Raw genomic sequence first — 14,609 nt, forward strand, 5'->3', positions numbered from 1 at the left:
GCGGGGCTCCGCGGAGGAGCGCTTCGGTGGAGCGAGCAGCCTCAGGGAGAGCGCTGGAGATCTTGCTTCGGCTTAGAAACTGGCAAAGAGCCAGAAAAAGTACACGGTTAGTTTCCAGAATGGCGGTGGGTTGCGGTACCGGGGAGCTCGGGGCAGATCCAGTCGTTGCTCCCCGCGTTAACGATCGGGAGGAGGGAGCGGATAGTAAAATGGCATCAATTTTGCGTGGAAAGCCAAGACCGCAGGAGAATGTCGGGAATGCTAAAAGTAAACTGACGGGATGCGTATTTTCATGATTTGTAAATCTTAGTTTTGACAAGTGCACGGTAACGAGGATAGGTGTATTAGGAGACCTGCTAACTGCTTAACTCTTGCTCTTATTTAAAAGATGAAAAGTCACCACTAATAGTTTAATGAAAATATCTGTCCAGAATACAACTGGCAGGAACAATTTGGGGAATCTATGACAAGAAAAACGTACCGTTTGTTATTCTTATTACACTGAAATTAAGGTACCTAAGCAGAGTTTAATTTTGCTTAAGGAAATATTAAAATTTTCATAATTTTAGGGAGTTGATCATAAGATGTTTATTAATTGAGTTGTGTGTCACTAATGCTGACATTAAAAGAAACCAATCTTTTTAAAGAGCAGAAATACACTTCTCAAAGTGCTCTGAGTCCTTGTTATACTGTGTAGAGATCTTGATCAACATATAATAGTTTCTAAATTGTTTTAAAAGATGTTAAAGACTTTTAAATTTCTTTTCTTCTCATGTTATTACAAGGGATTTAAAGCTGTCCTGTTATTTAAAACACGTGTATTCCAATTGGTCTCAGGCCTAGTGAGAAGGGAAGGGAAAGACTGTTCTGAAGGCCGTTCTCATCAGAAATTCTAGGTGATAAATGATTCTTCTGATGTGTTTTTAATGTATAGGAAATTTGAAAAGTGTGCATCATTAAAATAACTTGTAGAACTTTTAAAATAAAAAGTTCCATGCAGGGTACTACAGTTCTTCAAGGACTCATGCTTAATTAAGCAGAACTTGTAAACTCACCGATCCTACTGTGAATTCTCTAGATTTTTAACCTTTTTACATTTAACGGAATGGCTGAATGTCCGTTTTAGGTAGGTAGAGGATCTCAGACTATTAAATCAAGAGGTTTTTTGTGTTTTTGTTTTTTTTAATCCTAGTGGCATTGATGTGGCTTCAGAGCTTAAAAAGCTCTTGAGAAAGATGTATGGTGCTTAGGAGTGGCAAAAATGAGTTTCTTGATGTAAAGAGACAAATAAAATGGCATATGATAGAGGTGTATAAACAGTGAATAGTTCTAAAGAGGTTAAAGCAAGACTTTCTTTTCATATTTTGTCATAATAAAAGATTGAGATGTTAAATTGAAATGCACTTCAATTTAAATTAACGTTTGGAACAAATGAAATATACTTGTACAGAATGAATAATTAAGCCATCCTTCTCTTTGCTGCAAGATACATTAGTAAGATTCTAGCTGGATTTAGGGAAAGTTATTAATGGTTATCTGATAATCAGATACATTGCATTATATATATATGTATATTTTACAATTTATCCTGTGAAAAAATGCTCTGATTGAATGCATAAATACAATTAATGAGATTAAGAAAAAGCTCTGAATGCTGYGAGGAGGCTGGCTGCAAGTATGCATTTGTGACCTGGGTGTGTTAGGAGCATGTGATTTTTTTATAATTGCTATCCTTTTAGAAGTATAGTTATCCTGCAGTTCAGAATCCTGTTTGCAGTCAGATTTGGTTATGACCAATAACTTTTTTTCTAGGTCCTCAGTTATGAAACTAACTGTGTGAACAGAATTGCATTCTTGTGTTCGCATCGGGATGATTGCAGTTTAATGAATACCTGTCTTGTAAGTTTGTCAATTATGATCATTATGGTTTTTGGAAATAAAAAGATTATGAAGGTGAGATAAGCTGTAAGATTGGGGTCTTTTCATGTATAATTAAGGTTTTCTAATGTTTGGACTTTGGTTTATTGAAATWAAAGTAGACTAACTTTAGTGTACTTCTTAAAATGTTCTTGCCTGCTCTTAAAAGTAAAGCTATATTTGAAAACCCCGTGAATCAAGATGTAGCTTATGCTAGTACAATTCCTCTTGTGGTCTACTTGACATAACTCGGGCTGTTCAGGGAACTGGCCGTTAGAAGGACGTACTGTCACTGTGCATTAAAGTTTTGGCTTGTGTAGCCATTTCAGTTAAGATTTTTGTTTTCATATTCCTTTAAAAATGTTAGGCAAAACTTTTAAAAGCACACAAGACCTAAGGTGAATGGTAATACAGACAAAGCGAGTATCATTAATTTAAAATTTGATCTGCTAGCTCAGAAGGACCTGTAAAAATGTGTCTGTTTTGGTAATATGTTTGTTTTGGTTAGTCTCTGTCCCCCTTTGAGTTATCCCTTTTCACTCATACATAGCTTGGGAAAGAGAATATTTTTCTTTAAGTATTTAAAAATACTTTGTCTTCCAGATTTTTACTCATTTGCTGTAATTTCATAAGCACTTCAAGCCCACATGAATCCACACTTGTTGAATTGAAGCAGTCTTGTCCCCTATCTTTTCCTTGCTGTTCTGCTGCTGCCAACATTTATGTAGCCATGTAGTGAGCGGATTGGGGAACTATCATGTTAAAATTAACTCAGCTTTTCCCTTCTTCCTTTTCACCCTGTCTTGTAACAACAACAACAACAACAACAACAACAACAACGACGAAGAAAAAGGTTAGTTTTGACTAGATCAGTATCCTGATCGTGTTTACTATGTGGCTTCACAAAGGCTTGTGTTAGCACAAGGAAGGGACATGTGAAAACTAGCAGTGGGGAAGGGTGGGACTATTTCTTTCAGCAGCAGTGCCAGTTTATATTGGCTTACAATGATAGTGAAACCAAACTTAAATTGTGGGCCTCTGGAATAGGACTGGTTAGAGCTCTTAAAGATAAAAAGAAACGCTACGTGTTGATTCTTAGACCTGTTGCTGAAGCTCATCCCCACAGCAAGTGAGGAACTGACTGGAGCTACGGACTGAAAATCCACCCTTTTATGTATAATCAATATACATGTATAAAAAAAAAAGAAAGTGCATGTTCAGTAACCATTGCAAAAGATGGTATCTTCTAATAATAAAATAATGGAAATAACTATAAATATCAATACAGAAGGGACAAGAAATATTTATATTTCTGAATGCTGAAAATGTTTAGAATGTAATGGGTTTGATTCACATCTTTACATAACATACTGCCCTTTTTGAGATAAAACAACCAAAATGCGCATACTGATTAGGAATGTAGTAGAAGAATCACTGGAGCATGAAACAAAACCTTGAGGCTAGTTGTTCTGTGGTTGAATATCATATGTAACATTCAAATATAACAAAGTTAGGTATTCATTATAAACAGGCAGAAGTAAAAAAAAAAAAAATGATTACAGTAGTTCATCAAATGTTGGGGACTAAATCTGAGCTGATTAAATGTGCCAATTTAGCTGATACATTCATTTTAAATAAAAGTAACATATTGCCTGTACTAATAAAGTCACATTTTCACTGGTGCAAGTAAGAGCAGAACTCTTTATTCTTTTTTTTTTTTCTCTTTCTCAGTTTGCTACTTTACATGGCTGAATTATTGTAAAACTGTGAGGTTTTTTTGAACTTGGAAGCAACAAGAAAAATGTTAGTAGTTCACTAAATAGATCTTTAGCCCTGAAAATGTCGTATAGTCAAAATTCAATTTCCTCTCCTTGCTTAAGTGTTAAATGACTGTAATCTACTTGTGCTCACTGAGAATTGCTGATACAAGATATGTTTTTTACATAAAATTTTTATTTAACTTTTTCTTTCCATAATGCAAGAGACTCTAGTCTAATCTCTGGTAGGACAGTGACTGAATTGTCAAAGAGGAATGAAGCAGAGGCTTTATAAAGATAGTAAGAGCCTACTCTTAGTTTTGAGCTTCAGAACTTGTCTAGTAATAGAAAATCTTAGGAATAGCAATACTGCATGTTTTTTAGCCTGTTCCTTCAGACCACAGGAGATGCCATACAGGACAAACAAGCGCTGGGCATTACCGTTGGCACCTGGGTTGTGTACTGTGGGAAAGAATGTCTTGTGCTTCTGCCTGTTGCAGTATTCTTACAGCTACCTTCAGGGTATTGGGACTGAAGTCAATTAGAAATTGCTTCTACCATAATCCCTTCAATTTCGTTAGCCTTGTAAATGCCTGGTTGTACTTTGACTCTTCCTAGCGTATTGGCTTTAAAAACAGACTCTGGAATACGTTGCTGCAAAACGATTATGCATGATATGGAGGACCCCCCCCACCAGGATTTTGAATTCACAGGCTTTCCCGCTGTAGTTCGAATATTCCTTCCAGTGACAGTGCTATTTAAGCAGACCTTTTTTCCTGCAGTCTGTTGCCATGTACTGTTCCCTCAGTTGTGCCAGCACTATTGTTTTTGTGGCTGCAGGGTGAATGAGATTGGGAGAACAATCTAGAATGAGTATATTATTTTTGATAGAATATTTACTGCAGGTCTGTTCCCTGATCTAGTTTACTACGCAGCTGCACAAATAGCGGTGGTATTAGGACAAGAAAAGGGATATTGAGTGGCTGGGATTAAGTGGTGGAGGAAGTAGCAGGTGAGGTAGACCTGCTAAATTGGCTCTGCCACAGAAAGAGACACTCCTCAAAATGTGTCTTCCATTGCATTCGCTGTGCCTGTGTTCTTACGCGGAGACAAGGAAAACCTGACTTCCTAACTGGGCTGGTTTCTCGAGGACCCGGAAGGGAATTCCCTTTCTGAGCTCTGGTAATCAGGTCGGGATGTTGTGGAATCCTCTCTGCTGAAAGTGTTGAAGAGCATGATACAATTCCTGTCTTGCATTCTCCTTTTCTTACATGTTTGCATTTGAGTGTAAATGCATGATGTGGGTCAAGGAGTAGGGAAAGTTAAGATGAACTAAGTAAGCTTTTTTCTTTAGTTCTAAAACTAGCTAGGCTTTTTGTGGTCAATTTTACTTTTTTATTATTTTTAAGATACTTTATTTAATTCTGTGAAAATTATGGGGTTTTTCCATCAGAGAATCCGCATATGTTGCTCAATTCTATTGTCCCATTGTAATTTAGATATTCAAAGAAACCGTAATTGGAGAGAATATGGTTCAGTCCCTTGGAAGGATTTGGATATTGACGTGAGCAGCTTGAACTGGGCTTAATTTAGTGAGACCTAAGCATGAATGCAGCAAGTGCCAAAGTAACATGTGCAGTGCTCTGTTTTGCAAGGAAATGGGCTGTGGTGCTTTGTGTCGGTTTATATTTTTCCTAAATAAGTGGTGATGTTGAAGCCAGAAGGCCGTGAATGTATGGTTCCCTATGATCAAATGCTTTGGGTTCAGACTTCTTCCAGGTGCAAATTCAAATGAGTTAATTTTATTGCAGTGGCTGTTTATCCAGTACTGTTGAAAGGTCCTCAGGGACCCAGATAGTGGAAAGCTGTTTTAAGTTATTGTGCAGATATTTCTTCCTCTATAGCATGTCAATAAACAGAAAGTCCTTCTCAATATCTTCTTTCTTCCCACCTTCATCTATCTTTTTTCAGTTAATCATATTCTCATTGATGCAAGGTTATGCCACTGGGCATCACTTACACTTTGTTTCTTTTTGGAAAGTTCTCTGCAAAGTTTGAAGCTTACTATATAATGGAGATCTGAGAATTTGTAGATTTTGGAAACGTTAGGGGTCAAGAGTACTTCTGCTTGAATTGGTTTGGGAGCTGTATATATGAAATCCATTGTAGCTACTTGTAAGGAAAATCTATAGAATATTGCTTTTTAGTATAGACAAGAAGTAAACTTTTTTCCCTGTTTCCCACATTGTAGATTAAAATTTTTAAATTTTCATAAAGCATCTGATCTTTCTTGGTGTATTTATAAGTTTTCAGCAAAGTGTTTACTTTCTGTGGTCTGCTGATTAAAACGATTGTCAGACTTCATATGAAAAATTCTATGGAGCCTTTATCTGATTGTTATGCCAGTACACAAATTACTTAGTTTTAGGTGGAAATGTACTTTTTTTGAGTTAGAGAAAATGAAGGAGTTGTAGCATTGCCTTTTTATATAAAAAGAAAGTGACCTGAACTCATTCTGAAGTTTAGATATGCCAGTAAACCTAGCAGAAATTGGTGAGCGGCCAAAGTGCAGGTGAAGTAAAGCTATGTGGTCCTATCTGTGCAGCTTATCGTGTGTGTTATCTTCTCTATGTTTATGTAAAGAGTAAACTGTTGAGGTTGAGCATTCAGACAAGTTCTGGCTTTCTCATCAATAAGTACAGCAATTATTTCAGGAACTGACTGAAATGAACTTTCAGGTCTCACTCTTAACTCTGTGGTAACGTCTGATTCTGCTGAGGACACAGTAAAATCTAAAGGAACTGCTGTTTCCAAAAGCATGCAGTGTTTTAAGTGTTTGAAACGTTCGGTATTAGTTACTTTGTTACGAACTCTTGTAGCTCCTGGTGGTCTCTGTGGTGAGTATCACTACACCAGGCAAAGAAGGATGTTTTCACTGTTCACGTAAATAGCCTGTGAGAATCTCTCCCATTCCCATTGATCAGTTGTCCCTACAGCGGTTGGAAAGGTTTTGTGGTTGCTTTGTAAATGACTAGGAATGGTTTCAGGTCACCTTACAAAGTCTATAAAACAATGCATTATGCAAAATAATGCGAAGTTGTGATATTAAAAGCGAACTTGAGTTGTGGTGGAGTTCAGGCTATTTTGTCTGTTTGGCAGACAAAAGGGAGATAGGTAGCAATTCATATTTATACACAGACAAGATGAAGCGTGTGGAAAAGAAAGAGATTTAAAGACAGTCATAAAAAGTTCTCAGATGCTGAAGTTTAAGTCCAGATCAGAAAAGCTGACACTTATAAGCCTGTTGTTTCAGTCTCATTGTCAAGAGATCTGATTTTTGTGTGGATTTGCTGAGCGGAAGAATCTGTAAGTTTTGATAGTAGCACTGCGGAGTGATTGGAAAGTAATAAACCGCAGAGTTCAGTAGTTCCTATTAACTGATGAAAATTTCTGTTTTCTTGTGCAAAGGGGAACATAATCTACTAATTCAACTATTAACTGATAGCTGTTGTGCAAACTGCTTCCTGAGATGGGGCAGGAAGACATAAGTTGTATAAGGATGTGACAGTCTGTCTCCATTAAAACCGTATTTCACTCCTCAGTGCTTTTACTCGGATGGCCTTGTTGGCAGCAGCTGCTCCTCCGGAGCTGCATGTCATAGCAGAACACATGCCAAATAACACGGCATACGTACATCTATGTATGTCTGTAACACAGGTACCKCTAATAATGTGTGTTTCACAATTTGGCTCTGTTTAACTATTTGGGGTACAACAGGACTATATAGAGTCTTAAATTTTAAGTTCTTTTTTGACTCTTGTTTAGTTTTTGGATTAAGCAAGAAATTCCACAGTCTGATTATATGTTCGGTGAAAAAATATTTCTGGTTGTCCTTTTAAAGTTTATTGTCTCTTCAGTGTAATGGTAGGAATGAGGAGGTCTGCCAGTTTAAAATATTTCTATGAATATGTTTTTTTGTTGCTTGGTTTAGAATACGTGTTCCTACTAAAACAAATGTGCTGAGAAGTTGTAATTAATTACAGTACCTAGTAGTCTTGGTTATATCTCATAACTAAACATTACAGACTCAAGGAACCTCACTTAGGTTAAAACTGAGAACACCTAGATGTGCTAGCTGTGCGTGGGGTGGGAGAGGAGCGCAGCGAGGAGGCAGCATCAGCTTTAAGCGCATGTCAGATTATGAATTCTGGTAAAAGCTTTTACTGTTATTGGGGCATTTTTGATTTCTCACATCAGAAATTCTCATGTCTAGTGTTATATTGCAGTCGCTTTCTTATAGGGGCACTAAGTTGGCTTTTCTGTGATGAATACAGAAGTATATTTTCATGAAATCTGTGTGAATTTTGCACTGAGATTTGTATCCTGTTGTCAGTTTGGCCGAAGTTATCTAACAGGCTCAAAAGGTGCTGGAGGATGTGGCTGACGTATTGTTTCCTTAAGAAAGTGGATTACGGGGGTTTATTAAGAGACCGTTCCTTTGAAATTGCCTTTCTGGGGATTTCTGGAGTTGGGTGCTGCAGGCACACTCAGTACGTTCCCGAGTTTTAAAATCTCTCCTGCCTGTATTATTGGTAGAGAAAGAATATCAATCATCTTCTTGTCTGTAGGCACATCTACGTGAATGTGGTCAGTGCCCTTCTTTAGCCTATGTGCACATTTCGTTTGGGAATAAAACTTATTTGTTTTTCTTCTAGGCCGTCTAAATTCTAGACAAGGCCATCTGTCTCACCTTGAAACTTGAACTGTACCTGGAATGGAGCTGTTCTGTAATCAGATGGGGAAATCATTTGGTTTCTTATTTTGTGGTCTGAAAGGATTCAGTTTAAGCTTCAGTACTTCATTTAAGTTATGTGCTGTCACTTAAATAAAAAAGGTGCTTTTAGAGGTGTGGTAGCAAGGAAGGGATTATATTGTTTAGAGTAAATTTAAGGACTGCCTGCCCTGCAGGTGTTTCAGTACATTAATACAATAGCAAAAGAATCCATTCAGGAAGATTACTACCTTGCTGCCCGTGAGGCAGGGAATCTACAGAGCTTTATTTTTACTGAATTAAGCTTTTAGACATAGAGGAAAGAAAACTGAATTACTCTGGAAGTTTGAAACAGACATTTTATATAGTGAGATATTAATTACCTGTTGAAGAAACTGTTGAGTACAGTTTTTTTACTCAGCTTTTTACTAAGAGCTTTTTTTTAATCAAATTTTTTCCCCTTAGAAATCCTGAAGGAAAAGGTAAGTTAATTGAGGTGAAGAGAGATCTTAAGTATAACAGCATATGATTTTTGAGAGGCTGGTCTTAATAAATCATTACAAACAAATGGGGAGTTTTAAACAGCCTTAGGTGAGGAATATTGGAATCCCAAAAAGCTTTTGGCAGGTACGCAGTTTCCATCCAGATATCACCTTTATCCATATGCTTGTGGATTCTCCTCATGAACTCTAGCCTTCAGTGACTTTATCTTCCATTAAATTGTCTCTCCTTGAATCCATGTAAACCTTTAGCATATACAGCATCCTGTATCAAAGTGCTGTACAGTTTATATGCATAAAACTGAAAAAGATTAGAATGAAGGGGATACTGTGGGAGTATGAAAACCATGAATGGATTGCACCGATAAATAGACCATGTTTATTTACTGTTTTTTTTTWAACTTCAGAGATAGAAGACATCCAATGCAATGACCAGACAGCAATCTAAAACAAAAGACTTTTTTTTTTTCCTTCCCTGTACACCATTTAATTATGGAAACAATTGGCAGATGTTTTGGATGGTAAAAGGATAAATGGTTCAAAAAGCTGTTAAATTTGTAGTGGATATATCTGTTTAGAGAAGTCCATAAACTAAGGAGTCCCTAGCTGATTATCAGAATCTGGAATGTATTACAGTAGAAATACGGTTCTAAACTTACTGGTTCATATAAATTTTTCCTTACAGTTTGCTGCTATCAGAGAAAACATATGGGCTAATAAGTATTTCTTTTGAGGTAGTATGGCCATCCTTATGTTTTTATATAAATTGGCAATTCCAGACACTCAAATGTTTGTCTTTTGTTGTTTTGGCTACTTTTTCCTATTGTAACGTTAACAGGATTTATCCCTTCTCTATGTGTAGACAGCTTCTAAGAAGTTTGTTTCAGTAGGACATTGAATACTCATTTATGTTAAATGACCCCTGCCTTTCAGTGCTGACCTATACTAGAGTTTTGTAGTAACTAGATCAGTGGTTCAGCTCTGTCCTGCCAATCTTGATTCATAGATCAATCCAAAAATTAATACTTTTTGTTGTTGATTACTAGAGCATTTGCAGAGTGCATGGAACTGTCTCCTGTTGCTATGTTCTATGGCAGAAACTATACAAACTGTTCAGCTCTTTTCTGTATGAAATGAAAACTGTGCTTTTTCACTTTTTTACTTTATTGATCTTCAGGGCCTGTTCAAAAAGCTTGTAAGACAGAGAATTGTCATCTTAGGCTTTCTGTTTGGTGTTCATCTTGGCGTTCATTTGAAAAGGGGTGGAAAAATATGAATGTAATGAAGGAATTATGGGAGACTTTTGTTAATCTCATCTTAAAGTAATCATGTCTGAAGATAAGCTTTTGACATCTTTTCTTAGTTTTCCTTTACTTCCTCAAGGTATTCCAGGAGGGGGGATAGAAAATTTAAGAGCAATGTCAAAAGTTTTAAGAGATGGTTATTTAAAGTATATCCTGACCAAATATTGTAGACTTTCTTTGTGTCATTGCAATGAAAAACTGCAAGGATTCCATGCAAGAAATGGCTCTTAAGGACAAGTTACAGAGTCCTTACAAGTTACGAGTTCTTTAATTGTTGCTCTCCTTCTGATTCCCCTGAAACTTTAGCTCTGTGGTACAGAAAGGAATCTTTTATCGATGTTTTGCCATTAAGTGTTTGGCTTAGGTTCCCATTTGTTTCATGAGAATCATGTGTGAGCATATTTGGAGAAGAACTTGCTTAATAGTTTCAAAACCTGTTTTTACAAACAACTTAAATCTTTGTTTCCTTGAGTAATACCTTCCAGGTGCAGTGTTTGTCACATAGGTTTACCTTTGAACTGGTATGCATCTTTTTAGTTGCATCTGTCTTTATCTGTAGTCTAAGGGACGTGGGGGATGTATCAGAAGCACTATTTGTTAGAGAAATAAGGAAGAGCTTTGCAAATGTAGAGCCTGAGATGGAGCTGTAGAATTGTAGAACCTTGCGCTTTATGAATGCTGGCTTTGGGCAAATACTGTTCATGAAACACGCTTCAGTTAAAATCCTTTCTAGTAAGCCTGAATTATATATATATAAAATATATATGTGTGTATGTATAGTCTTCATTCTCCCTTTCCTATTTTCACATTCACCATGCATGTGTTCAGAGTAGCTAGTTGCAGCGTGCTGCTGTTAAACATGGTAGAAAGCTGCGTACACGATCTGAGACATTTATGCCATATTCTGAGATGCCTTGTGATTGTATGAACTGGCCGTGGAGTGTCTATGCTCTCTGTCATTGTTGAATGTTTTTTTAACATTTATGCAATTTTACGTCCTAGTATTGAATCTTGCAACACTAAAGAGAGAAGTTGGTTAGATACAAGAGTCTGTTAGGCTTCATTGGTTTGCATGCAACATTTTCTCTTTCATGTACCAGATACTTGAATTTATTAGAAGTAGTACTACAGATATCAAGCTTTCAGCAGAGCTTTCCTTTAATTGTGCTGAGGAGTTTTGTTTGTTAAACATAATTTTTTAAAACTGAATACACAATAATGTTTAGCGTCAAACACAGTACTTGAATTATAAATACAAACCAAAATGATTGTAGGAAGCATAAGCGTTTCTCAGCTTTTGGGAAGATATATGAAAGTACACTTTAATGTCAGTTATCTTACGAAGATGAGTAAAGAGGGAATCAAGATGGCTTGTGGGCTCAAGATGCTAGATATCATGCTAGCAGTTCCTGGAACATGTCAAATCTCATGAACATAGTTCTTTAAACCCATGTTTATTCTAAAATACTGAATCAGAGAGATGGTTGCAGTATATGGAAAGACTCTCTGAATCCTCGCACATTTTTATTCTTCAAGGTCAAATATCCTAGCCTCAAAAGAAAAAAGTTCTCATTGATGATGTTGCACTTTTTTTTCTACAACCAGCGTAAGAGATGGTAAAAATCACCCCATTGGAAAAATTTGTGCAAACCTGAAAATGTTAAAAAACATTGTACCAAAACAATAATAAATTGAGGGTCTGGAGGCTCTTACGCTCTTGTGTGTCTTCTAATTCAGATGGTGCGTTGTGCCTGTGGATCTAACATAACCGGCTGGAGCACCTGATTACTTCTATGTTYCTGGTGAATTCTGATTTTGAAATAACTTAAAATGTATAATAAATATAGATATTTATTATTAGTATTTGTGCTTTGGACATACTGTATGTGGCTTTCTTGCTTGTTTATAAAAAGTTTTTGAATTAAAATTATTATCTTCATGGTTGAAATAGATGGTCTGTGTCAGTGATTTAAGGGTAGAAAAATGTGTGTGCTGTTTCTTTTCAAGATGTTTTAAATCCAGGGAATTCAAAATTAAGGATACACTGAAATACTCCTGAGTATATTAAAATATAAGTATTCAAGGACTTAGTGTTTGAGAAAATTAATTAAAGTCTTTGTAGTGACAATGTAAAAGAGGATGGGGAGAAAACTAAGTATTTTTAAAATTCAGTTTAGTGTACAATCATAAATAATGAAATGCCATTGTTACAACATTGTTATATACAGTTGTTGCATGGCAAAATGGGGTTATTTGAATTCCTTAATTGAATTTGCATGCCTATCATATTTGGATTCTTTCCAAACATAAGCTTAGCTCAGTTTCCTGCATGCTGGATAATTAAAAAATAGCAGTACTGATTTTTTTAAGGTATTATTAATAGATTTTTTTTTTTTATTTTATGTGTGCGGGGGGGGGTGTTTGTGAGTGAAAGGTACATTTTGTTTTAAGTATTACTCCTCATGTAGTGGTAAAACCTTTTAAATATGCTACTGAATGGTTGGACTGGTTTGAGGAGCAGTGCCCTGTTATGTTCATGTGCTTGTAGTCCTGTCATTCCTTAGTTGCTTTACTTTGTACATTGTGGTATTTTATTAGTATCTTCTGAGTTTAATATGGAGTTCACAACTTCATAGGATGGACTTTTAGTAAGTTGTTAATGGTCCATTTCTTGAAGTGACACTAAGTAATGTTGTTCTCTGTTTCTAGGATGTGTAGAATTGGATGCAAACAAGACACAGGATTTATACTGTCTGTCTGAATTTGTAAAAGTACTCTGAGCTGTGAATGAGGATGACTGAAGCACAGCCAGGAAAGCTTTATTTGATATTTGGATGCACGCCATAAAAAGAATTCAGCTAACACATGCCTTTGTCAGTTGTTGAAATTCAACTTTAAAAGGATTAATTTCTCAGCTTACCCTGCTGTGCAGAATCCTGAATATTGGGATTAACAGCTTTTCTGAAGGGTATTGGAATAGTGCAGTAACTGACTTTTGTTTAATTATAAATTGTTTGCAAAATTATGCTTTTAATACTAGCTTTTTTGGTATTAATACTTGCTGCCTTTAAAAAAGCAACAAGAAAACACTTTTAGTTTTATTTATTTATTTTTAAGTATAAGAGATAATGATATTTCAGCCATGTTTAAATTTAAATAACTTTGGTTAATAATATATTGCTGATCATCTTTGTTTAAAATAGGAGTGGCTGTCTTTCAGCAAACTCTTCTCTCCTTTGTTAACGTAGTGTAGTGTGCATTTCACTGTTGGAGTAGCTACATTTGCAGGCAAAATTTGTATTTTACAGTATTTAGTGCTGTATCATCAATGCAGAATGCTCAGATGCTGTAAGCAATACAGCTTCTGCTGTTTCTTTGAAGAGTGGAGTTGCAGCAACAGTAGACTTTAATCATAAAGCGTTCTAGAGTAGGCAAAACCATGGCATCTGCCTTTCCCAATGTGCTCCTGAATCATGTTGATTTAGGGTTTGCCTCTTCTGTCTGAAGCCAGAGGGAACTGGAAGGAAGATTTTATGTTTGGCTGTGTAAAACATCCTTGTATACACTGCAGCTCCTTTGAAAACCTGCCACTGTTGCTGTAGCAGCGATAYGGTTCTGCCAGTATGGACAGTTACAGGAGCGCTGGGAAGAGCAGCTTTCAGTATTTTACTATGCTACCGTCTAAAGACGCTCTTGAATACCCCAGGAAAGAGAAGGAGTGGGGGAACTCCCCCCCACCCTAGTTTTTCCACTGTTGTCTCTTTACAGGTGCCACTGAAATGAAGGCACCAGTACAATGTCCGTAAGTTCACCGAATGTCTGGAGTGATATCTGACGTACCTTTGTTTTAGAGCTATGTGAAAAATAGTGGCCCGGGTAGTATTGGGGTATTTATTCAGAATACATTAATGGATGCAGGAGCAGAAGGAAGTAGTCCTTAYGTGTTTTAAACTAAGCTGTTTTTCCATTTGAACTGATTCCTATGTTTAATCACATTATCATAAGTGAAGCATACTAGAAGATATGAAATCAAAGTTATTTTAATAAGAGCCATCTAGCGGATTGAGCACTGGACTGTGGCCTGAGTAAGACAAAGCTGATTCTCTGCCCTGCTGCTGGCTGGCTCGCTGGGTAGCCTTGTGAGTTGTGTTCCCTCTTCTTCCTATGATGCAGTTTCTGCATSTGCAAAAATAGCAATAATCAGACTGACAACTTTGTAAAGTGTTTTAAGATGTATGCATCAAGACTATTAAGTGGTATATCATTTCCTTTTGCTCAGTTTCACTAAATATAAGCCTTTTATTTGCTCTTTGACTTTTATCATGCAGTTATGTGGGAAGTGTTTTTCCTTCTTTGTATT

General features: G+C 36.4%; 1 protein-coding gene across 6 annotated transcripts in view; it reads left to right on the forward strand.

Annotated features, from left to right (window-relative positions):
• The first annotated feature begins 42 nt into the window (after positions 1–42).
• Positions 43–14,609, forward strand: part of NFAT5 (nuclear factor of activated T cells 5) — an 82,441-nt gene continuing 67,874 nt past the window's right edge. For 3 of the 6 annotated variants that reach the window (XM_026077419.1, XM_026077418.1, XM_026077416.1), the window contains exons 1-3: positions 43–106; positions 1,813–1,899; positions 2,765–2,770. The gene's annotated coding sequence lies outside the window, so the exon portion shown is untranslated. Of the gene's footprint in view, positions 107–155; positions 268–1,659; positions 1,900–2,764; positions 2,771–14,609 lie in introns of those variants that run through there. The other 3 variants (XM_026077411.1, XM_026077412.1, XM_026077413.1) reach the window with 3 other exon arrangements.

The sequence above is a fragment of the Apteryx rowi genome, unplaced genomic scaffold, assembly GCF_003343035.1.
Source record: "Apteryx rowi isolate R43461 unplaced genomic scaffold, aptRow1 scaffold_451, whole genome shotgun sequence".
NCBI classification, from domain to species: Eukaryota; Metazoa; Chordata; class Aves; order Apterygiformes; family Apterygidae; genus Apteryx; species Apteryx rowi.